Here is a 10,506-nt window from a genome sequence, read left to right as displayed (position 1 = left end):
TTTGATGAGCGGCTATGTGAAGGCGGAAAGAGCGCGACAACTTGGCGGGTACGATGAAGAAACAGATAAATCAGGTGAAGCTTAACCGATGTAAAGGCCAGCGAGTGGAGCGAGATGCGGAGACAGTTTCAAAACGTGTGATCCACCTCCATCGCCAAGCTTGAAATGCTCGAAATCTTGAGCCTATCAAATAACAATTTCATAGGCCAAGTCCCCTGTTCCGGTTCAATCAGAAGATGAACAAGCCATCCTTCCTTGGAAATCCAGGATTGTGCGGTAATTGTTCGGGATTGAATGCCTGTTCATCAAAAACCTTAAAGCAACACAAGAAACACAGAAACACAATACTGATCGGTGCATCAGTAGGCATAACTGGAGCATTAATTTTCATAGGGCTTGTGATCTGGATAATCTGGATCTACATTCCGAAAAGAGCACCTCGCACCTCATCTCGAACTATTATGAAAACAACGAGAAATCTAAAGATCTCCATGGAAGAACTCAAAAGAGCAACAGGGAACTACAGTCGAGATAATTTAATCGGCACCCGCAGCTACGGGTCTGTTTACAGAGGCATCTTGTCAAGTGGCGAGATCGTCGCTGTAAAGATCTTCAACGCTTCGAGCTCAGGCCGATTATGAAAATGGGGGGAATGAGATTCAAATTGATGTTGATTCTCCAATTAACCTCCACAATGGGTTCTTCCAATTCCATGCTCATAAACGATTCCTCGATTGAAAAAGGGGGATTGGGATTCAGGGTACATATGAATTGGAGGGACAATCACTTGGGTCTTCTGGATCGAATCAGATCCATCGTGTTTTGAAGCCAGACATGAATCGGGAACCTCACTATGGGGATTCGAACACCAGTTCATGTTGGGGACGGAGAAGTCCTGATGTCTCTTACAGTAGGAACACCGGGAGTGAGAATGAAGGCCATAATTGACACAGGCAGCGATCTAATCTGGACACAATGCAAACCCTGCCGGATATGCATGAAACAGAGGAGGTCACTTTTCGATCCAAGGAAATCAATCACATACAAACGTCTCCCCTGCGAGGATCAATTCTGCCTAGCCCTGGAGCCATTCGGCCACCGGTGCCTCCAAGGATGCCAATACACTTACTCCTATGCGGATTCAACTTTTACAGCCGGTGTTCTTGCCTATGAGACATTCACCATTGGGAAGAGGCCCATTGTCGCTGCTTTCCCAATTGGGTCCCAAGGTCTCGTATAAATTCTCATATTGCTTGCTGCCCATTAACTCTCCCCATAAACTAACAAGCCCTCTTTTTTCGGGCCAGGTAGCTGATTTCACGGGAGGGCATACTCTGAGATTGGTGCAAAACGGCTTGAATCCTTCCCTCTGGTACGTTCCCATGACTGGTGTGACCATTTCTGGTGAAGCCCTTCCGATTCCATTAAGGGCATTTAAGGTCAAACATGGCGGCAATGGAGGAGTGATCATTGACAGTGGAACAACTCTGACTTACTCTGTGAGATCCATTTACAGGCCGCTCAAAAGGGCCATTAAAAAGATTGTGGGCTTGAAGCCCTTGAAGGGGCCTCCTATACCTCTGGATCTGTGCTACAGAACAAGGCCTTTGAGATTTCCCTCTGTTACTTTCCATTCCCAGGGAGGCATTGACATGAATCTTCCTCTGGAGAATTTTTTTTTTTTTTTTTTTTTTCCCTTGAGGCCGGTCCTAATCTTTGGTGCTTCGCCTTTGCTCAGAGTGAGTCTTTTTCTGTCTTGGCTTGAATCCTTTGGCACAGCTACATAGTTGAACATTTTCTTGGGTGAAGCAGACTCCATAAGCTCAACAAAACCCGTAAACACCTTAGCTTTCTTGGGGTTGTGACGAATCCATGCTCCATCTTCTGTTATCAATCCACAGATATAATACTAGAACTCAAAGTTCTTTACATAAGTGGATACGTTCAACTGACAACACTTAATCTAGAAGGTCTCTCTTCAATACAATTAATTAAAGCCGAGGAGTGTTTGACAGATATAGAGAGAATTCAGAGCCCGATGTGGTTGGAGAAGTTGCCTTATGTTCAAATCTTAGTTGCTAGTTTCATTGACATTATGAGTTGTGCTCCCAATATATCAACATCTATTCTTTTACGACGGATTATGAATGTGAAGGACATTAATGAAATGGATATAGTTGATGGCAGATTTAAGGGTGTTAAAGTGCAGAGAATTTTCCAGAGTAATCAATGGGAGATTAATGGGAAGCTTCGTGGATGCTTGAAAAGTATTTGATGAAATGCTTGAATGAAACATGGTTTCATGGATTGCGATGGTTGCCGGATATGCAGGAAGAAACAGAGGCATAATTGAAGGAAGAGGAGATCAACAAATATTAATTATTCAATCTTCCTCTCAGAAGGTGTGAGGTCTAAGTTTCAAGCCATTCTTGGTTAATTTTGTAGAGGTTAATTAACCTCAAGCAAATCACATATTTGGGAGGTGGGTATTAACCTCGGAGAGGTAGTTATTAACCTCTATGTCTATATAAGGACACCTTTTGGCTTTGTAAAGGGGACTTTTTAGGCTTTAGAAAAGGGGAACACTATGCAAAAATTTTGATTAGAAGATGATATTTGGAAAGTATGTACAGATTTGTCTTTATAATTAGAAATTCCTCTTAAGTTCTTGGTGCAAGAAAGTAAAGGAACGTGCAATTTGAGTTCTCTGATTCTAAATCTAAATTGTTTCAAATGTTGATTCTCTTTGTAGTGAGCATTCTCACGGTATGGTGTAGATGTTTATGAATCTGTGGATCAGCATTGTGCTAGTAATAGTTTTTCAAGCATAGATCTTGATCATTATTATTAGCAATTTTAATTTAGTAGTTTGGGAAAGCCTTGAAGTCGTGTGGTGCATTCGTCATCATGAGCTTTCTCCCCCTTCAATTTTAATTTTATATCTATTTGAAAAGCTTCAAAATTATAGCATATGAGGGAGCTGCCCCTCCAAACGCAGAGGAAGGCCGGATATCAAGGGCCTATCCAACTGTTGTGAACGATTTGCCACACACTCCGTTGGGCAAATTCTACTGTGACAAATTTTTTTACCAACAGATTTTTGACGACTCCGCTGGGGAAGACTGAATAGAAAGATTGATAGTTGCCTACGATGAAGCACAATGGTGCTACCATGTGAGAATATTTTTTCGGTTCTCCAACAAAACCTCGGCTTCCAAGACAACCAGGAGGATATCATCTCAGACTTGAACACTCTAGCCTAGAGGTGTAGATGAAGCGGTTAACAATACCATCTGGTGAATCAAGTTCTTGAAGAAGAATAAGAATTTGAGAAAATCTTGTGAAGAGCTCGTATTGGTCACAACGTTGTTGAAAGAGTAGTAGTCATTCCAAGAAGGAACAAGAAAAATCTTGGCCACATCCAAACTCAAGTAAATAACAATCAGTAACTCGGCTGATGAAGGTACCTTCCCTTGAATGAAGGTTGGCGACTGTATTTAGAAGATTGAATATTGGCGACTCTATCTGAGGTTCGAATTTGAAACATGGTTTGGTACAAGGGAAAAGTTGAAAGCGATAGTGATAGTGATAGTGACGATGAATACTTTTTATATCCTAAGAAACAGATTCCCGATGAACCTCTGCAAGTTGAATTCTTGAAGAATTTCTATGGCGGTAGGAGGTTAGATCCTAAAATGGTTCATCCCCACTTACTTCAAGTTTTTCAAAAGATCGAAGAAGATGATAGAAAAGAATATGGGTTTCTTTCTCATTATCAAGAATCCTTCTTGGAGAGAAATTCAACATATAAAGATAAAGAAGGCTTTACTGAAAAATGTCTTTCATCTAAATCAGTGATGAAGAATAATAAAAGTATCTCTCATGCACCTCCGCCTGAACAAAATTGGATTTTTGATGATCCTAAACAAGCTAGCTTTTTGAAGAGTTTCTATGGTGGACGGAAACTAGATCCAGGCGAGACTCATCCATCTTTGCTCCAGAAATTGCAAAAGATTGAACAAGAAGATGGTAAAGATTATCAATTTTTCTCTCACAAGCCCAAATCGTCCTTAGAAACAAGTTCTACATGTAATTATAAAGAAGAGCTTGATAAGGAAAGTGATTCATGTCAATCGAAGATGGATAGTGGTGGTCAAAAAGGTGTCCCAATGCTTGCACCTATTGCTCATCAAAATCATATTTCTATTGATCCCAATCAGGTGGAATTCTTAAAAGGTTTCTACGGCAATGCACGCTTGGATCCTGACAAAGTACATCCTTCTTTACTTCAGGTGCTGCGAGAACTTGAGAAAGAAGACCCATGCAAGAATTATTTTCTTGATAATAGAACATCACCTGATCCAAATGTTAGAAAGGATTCATCTAGATCTGCTTGCATGAAAGAAGACAAAGGTTCAATGCTTAATCAAGGAGATGATCGAGAGATGGTGCCTATAGAAGTAAAAGAGTTTAGTAATGTATCAAGGCATCATTGTGAACATTTTCAAACCCAAGAGAAATTATTCAATCATCTCCATCCTAATGAAAAAGAAAGAGAAATATCAAAACCTCGAGAAACTACACAACAAATGAATGAAGATGAGGAAAATGTGGATCAAAGTGAATTTCATATTGCTTTTATTCCTACTTGGTGCTTGGATGCTTCAGATGATGACTTCCTATGTGGAGAAAATCTTCCAAATAATCCTTCAATGACCATTCGTGATGATGAATCTATTGATGATATCAATACTTTAGACATCATGGAAGAATCAAAAACCACTACCATTGATGGAGATAAAAGCAGTCATGAACTTCTACAAATATCTGCTTTCCCTGAGGAAATGGAGACCTTTACATTTGAGGATATTGATGAACTTGTGATTAAGCGATCGGTTGATGGAAACGTTAAAAATCAGCTTCAGAGAGAAGAAGATAAACTATTTAGCCTTCATTCTCTATCATGCATGCCACCTTTTGCATTTCATGAAGAATGTCTTGGTAAAGAAATGATGATTCAAAAGGGGATAGATATCATAGAACATATCGAAAATGAAAGCTATATGGCAACAGGTTCCTATGATCAAATGGAAGTAGATTTGAAATCCTATGGATTATCCGAAGGTCAAAGAAATCCTCTTTTTGAGCCTTCTCATCAAATAGGAGATCTTATGTCAAAAAGATTCTATGAGGAGAATAACCATGATAAAATAAGTAATCAGTCAGCAGGTGATCTCATGGAGGAATCTAAGGAAGGAAACTCTAATGATGTTTTTATCCCGAGTTTGTGCTCAAAAGCTTTGGATGATAATTTCCTCTATGGTGAAAGTGTTTACTTTAATCCTTTGTTTGTAGACGAAGACATTTCTACTGATGATTCTCAAGTTGGTATTCAAAGACAAGGTTCAAAGGTTATTATAACCCCGCAGGTTACTTCACTCCACAGATTGTATAAAGGCAATCCAATACGAGGTTTGATATCTTCTCATCTTAACCATCAGAAGGCCCTTTAGATGGAAAATGTTGATATTAATGGGATGGAAATTGAAGTTATGGTCCACAATGTTGAAGATGGTACCCATGTAACTCAGAAGTTACTAAAAATTCAAGATGATCTTTTGGAAGAGAAGGAAGAAGAAATGGATCATGAGGAGATTCAATATAACATCGATGTGCATCCCAGTTGGAATAATTTTACAGAAGATTCAACCATGATCATGCCAATAGAAAAGAAAGAGTGTCTATTGTCGGAAATGAGTTCAGGACTTCATGATGACCAATCATTACAATTTCAGGTTGAGGGCTTGCCAAGTAGAGGAGAAGATCAAATATGCATTCAGGAACTTGAGAATCTTATACTTCAACTCTTTGAAAATGAAGTCATTAGTGACATACAACAAGAAGCAAAGTTGATTTTGAAGCCCGAGATTTTTTATGAAGCCTGGTTATTTGGATGCATCCCTTTATCTAGAGATGCTGAGCAGGCTAAGAATCTCATAATTAGAATTCAAGGAACGGACTTATATCTGAGCCCATGGAAGCTTAAGAATTGTCATATGGTGGTACACCATGGTATTTATTTTCCCCAGCCAGTGAATGGATTTGTATGATTATACCTTGAGTCACTGTAGGTAGGGAAACCTACCTTGTATATAGTCTAATTAGGAGTTTTGTTGTGCCTAGTTTTCTTTCTGTTGTCCTATTTTTGGTTTTTGTGTTCCCTCTTTTGTAATTTGGTCCCTCAAATGACTCTATTTCACAGCCCAATGGATAAGGCGCTACTTCATTATTCTGGATTCGAGCTTCGTCCTTGTCAGTCCTTGTCCCCAGTTAGAGCCAGCTGTTGCCCGGTTATAAAATTCTTTAAATTTTATAAGCCTCTGTTAATTTTTAAAACTTGCTTAGTTTTAAACATCAAATTGGCCATTCTACCTTTGAAATTTGCAAGTCTTTAAGCCTCCGTGTCTCCGGCTCGTTCTCAGCTCCGCACAGCACTTGAGATCATTGAGATCCAGCTTTTGAGCATCAATATATTAAAGGTTAATGATTACCTTCAAAAACGCGTATTTCTTAACCTTTAACTTCTTAAGAGGTTAATGTTAACCTTCAAAAACGTGTATTTCTTAACCTTTAACTTCTCGATAGGTTAATGTTAACCACCAAAAATGTGTCTTTCTTAACCTCCAAGTAAAAGGTTAATATTAACCACTAAAAATATGTTTTTCCTAACCTCTTCAATAGGTTAATGATAGCCACCAAAAATATGTATTTCTTAACCTCTTCGAGACGGTTACTAACCTGTTTGAAATTCTTCCATGAGAAGTCAAAAATGTAAATGGGAGCCCGACTTTATGAAGGAATTGGATTGGAACATAAAATAATCTCATCATGTGCAAACTGTTGTCTTCACCAAGTGCAAGATAAGGACGTTTTTGAAGAAGCAATAAAAGCACGCCAAATATTTGACGAAAATGGAATGCTCTAAATACAGGCTACGCTCAGAGTGGAAGAATGGGTGAAGCACAGAAACTGTTTGAAGAGGTGTAGAATCAAGACATAGTCTCATGGAATTCTATGATTGAAGGATTCCGTAAGAGTGAAAACAGCAAAGCGGCCTTAGAGCAGTTCCGTCGAATGTATCAGGCAGGTTGGAAACTGAACCAGTCTAGCTTTGCTAGTGTCCTCTGTGCATGTGCCAGTTTAGCGGCTTTGGAATAGGGCTAACCAATTCAAGCTCATGTTTGAATCATCCAAACATCCACGTCTCGAGTTTGGGTTGACATAGCATATCACGTGGGCTGCTTATCTTCCCAACATAGTGTTATCGAATGGCCTTCCTTGGCAATTGATAATCCACGTGAACAATGGACTTGGAGTTTGAAACGAATATGGAGAGTGAGCAAAGGCGAAAGTGATATCAAAATATTTTATTATTTTGATGAGCGGCTATGTGAAGGCGGAAAGAGCACGACAACTTGGCGGGCACGATGAAGAAACAAATAAATTAGGTGAAGCTTAACCGATGTAAAGGCCAGCGAGTGGAGCGAGATGCGGAGATAGTTTCAAAACGTGTGATCCACCTCCATCGCCAAGCTTGAAATGCTCAAAATCTTGAGCCTATCAAATAACAATTTAACAGGCCAAGTTCCCTGTTCTGGTTCAATCAGAAGATGAACAAGCCATCCTTCCTTGGAAATCCAGGATTGTGCGGTAATTGTTCGGGATTGAATGCCTATTCATCAAAAACCTTAAAGCAACACAAGAAACACAGAAACACAATACTGATCGGTGCATCAGTAGGCATAGCTGGAGCATTAATTTTCACAGGGCTTGTGATCTGGATAATCTGGATCTACATTCCGAAAAGAGCACCTCGCACCTCATCTCGAACTATTATGAAAACAGCGAGAAATCTAAAGATCTCCATGGAAGAACTCAAAAGAGCAACAGGGAACTACAGTCGGGATAATTTAATCGACACCCGTAGCTACGGTTCTGTTTACAGAGGCATCTTGTCAAGCGGCAAGATCGTCGCTGTAAAGATCTTCAACGCTTCGAGCTCAGGCCGATTATGAAAATGGGGGGAATGAGATTCAAATTGATGTTGATTCTCCAATTAACCTCCACAATGGGTTCTTCCAATTCCATGCTCATAAACGATTCCTCGATTGAAAAAGAGGGATTGGGATTCAAGGTACATATGAATCGGAGGGACAATCACTTGGGTCTTCTGGATCGAATCAGATCCGTCGTGTTTTGAAGCCAGACACGAATCGGGAACCTCACTATGGGGATTCGAACACCAGTTCATGTTGGGGATGGAGAAGTCCTGATGTCTCTTACAGTAGGAACACCGGGAGTGAGAATGAAGGCCATAATTGACACAGGCAGCGATCCGATCTGGACACAATGCAAACCCTGCCGGATATGCATGAAACAGAGGAGGTCGCTTTTCGATCCAAGGAAATCAATCACATACAAACGTCTCCCCTGTGAGGATCAATTCTGCCTAGCCTTGGAGCCATTCGGCCTCCGGTGCCTCCAAGGATGCCAATACACTTACTCCTATGCGGATTCAACTTTTACAGCCGGTGTTCTTGCCTACGAGACATTCACCATTGGGAAGAGGCCCATTGTCGCTGCTTTCCAAATTGGGTCCCAAGATCTCGTATAAATTCTCATATTGCTTGCTGCCCATTAACTCTCCCCATAAACTAACAAGCCCTCTTTTTTCGGGCCAGGCAGCTGATTTCACGGGAGGGCATACTCTGAGATTGGTGCAAAACGGCTTGAATCCTTCCCTCTGGTACATTCCCATGACTGGTGTGACCGTTTCTGGTGAAGCCCTTCTGATTCCATTAAGGGCATTTAAGGTCAAACATGGCGGCAATGGAGGAGTGATCATGGACAGTGGAACAACTCTAACTTACTCTGTGAGATCCATTTACAGGCCGCTCAAAAGGGCCATTAAAAAGATTGTGGGCTTGAAGCCCTTGAAGGGGCCTCCTATACCTCTGGATCTGTGCTACGGAACAAGGCCTTTGAGATTTCCCTCTGTTACTTTCCATTCCTAGGGAGGCATTGACATGAATCTTCCTCTGTAGAATTTTTTTTTTTTTCCTTTTTTTTCCCTTGAGGCCGGTCCTAATCTTTGGTGCTTCGCCTTTGCTCAGAGTGAGTCTTTTTCTGTCTTGGCTTGAATCCTTTGGCACAGCTACATAGTTGAACATTTTCTTGGGTGAAGCAGACTCCATAAGCTCAACAAAACCTGTAAACACCTTAGCTTTCTTGGGGTTGTGACGAATCCATGCTCCATCTTCTGTTATCAATCCACAGATATAATACTAGAACTCAAAGTTCTTGACATAAGTGGATACATTCAACTGACAACACTTAATCTAGAAGGTCTCTCTTCAATACAATTAATTAAAGCTGAGGAGTGTTTGACAGATATAGAGAGAATTCAGAGCCCGATGTGGTTGGAGAAGTTGCCTTATGTTCAAATCTTAGTTGCTAGTTTCATTGACATTATGAGTTGTGCTCCCAATATATCAACATCTATTCTTTTACGATGGATTATGAATGTGAAGGACATTAATGAAATGGATATAGTTGATGGCAGATTTAAGGGTGTTAAAGTGCAGAGAATTTTCCAGAGTAATCAATGGGAGATTAATGGGAAGCTTCGTGGATGCTTGAAAAGTATTTGATGAAATGCTTGAATGAAACGTGGTTTCATGGATTGCGATGGTTGCCGGATATGCAGGAAGAAACAGAGGCAAAATTGAAGGAAGAGGAGATCAGCAAAGATTAATTATTCAATCTTCCTCTCAGAAGGTGTGAGGTCTAAGTTTCAAGCCATTCTTGGTTAATTTTGTAGAGGTTAATTAACCTCACCCAAATCACATATTTGGGAGGTGGTTATTAACCTCGGAGAGGTAGTTATTAACCTCTATGTCTATATAAGGACACCTTTTGGCTTTGTAAAGGGGACTTTTTAGGCTTTAGAAAAGGGGAACACTATGCAGAAATTTTGATTAGAAGATGATATTTGGAAAGTATGTACAGATTTGTCTTTATAATTAGAAATTCCTCTTAAGTTCTTGGTGCAAGAAAGTAAAGGAACGTGCAATTTGAGTTCTCTGATTCTAAATCTAAATTGTTTCAAATGTTGATTCTCTTTGTAGTGAGCATTCTCACGGTATGGTGTAGATGTTTATGAATTTGTGGATCAACATTGTGCTAGTAATAGTTTTTCAAGCGTAGATCTTGATCATTGTTATTAGCAATTTTAATTTAGTAGTTTGGGAAAGCCTTGAAGTCGTGTGGTGCATTCGTCATCATGAGCTTTCTCCCCCTTCAATTTTAATTTTATATCTATTTGAAAAGCTTCAAAATTATATCATATGAGGGAGCTGCCCCTCCAAACGCAGAGGAAGGCCGGATATCAAGGGCCTATCCAACTGTTGTGAACGATTTGCCACACACTCCGTTGGGCAAATTCTA

The 10,506-nt window shown here is 40.1% G+C and overlaps 2 pseudogenes; both read left to right on the top strand.

The window, feature by feature from the left end:
• The first annotated feature begins 637 nt into the window (after positions 1 to 637).
• Positions 638 to 1,819, top strand: LOC149561163 (aspartic proteinase nepenthesin-1-like; annotated as a pseudogene).
• Positions 1,820 to 8,071: 6,252 nt separating this feature from the next.
• LOC149561162 (aspartic proteinase nepenthesin-1-like) lies at positions 8,072 to 9,200 on the top strand (annotated as a pseudogene).
• The last annotated feature ends 1,306 nt before the right edge of the window (positions 9,201 to 10,506 follow it).

This window comes from Cupressus sempervirens, chromosome 4 (assembly GCF_028749045.1).
Source record: "Cupressus sempervirens isolate cs-2001-9-10 chromosome 4, ASM2874904v1, whole genome shotgun sequence".
NCBI lineage: Eukaryota > Viridiplantae > Streptophyta > Pinopsida > Cupressales > Cupressaceae > Cupressus > Cupressus sempervirens.
The sequence above is the reverse complement of the archived record's forward strand: the minus strand, read 5'-3'. Positions and strand labels throughout refer to the sequence as shown.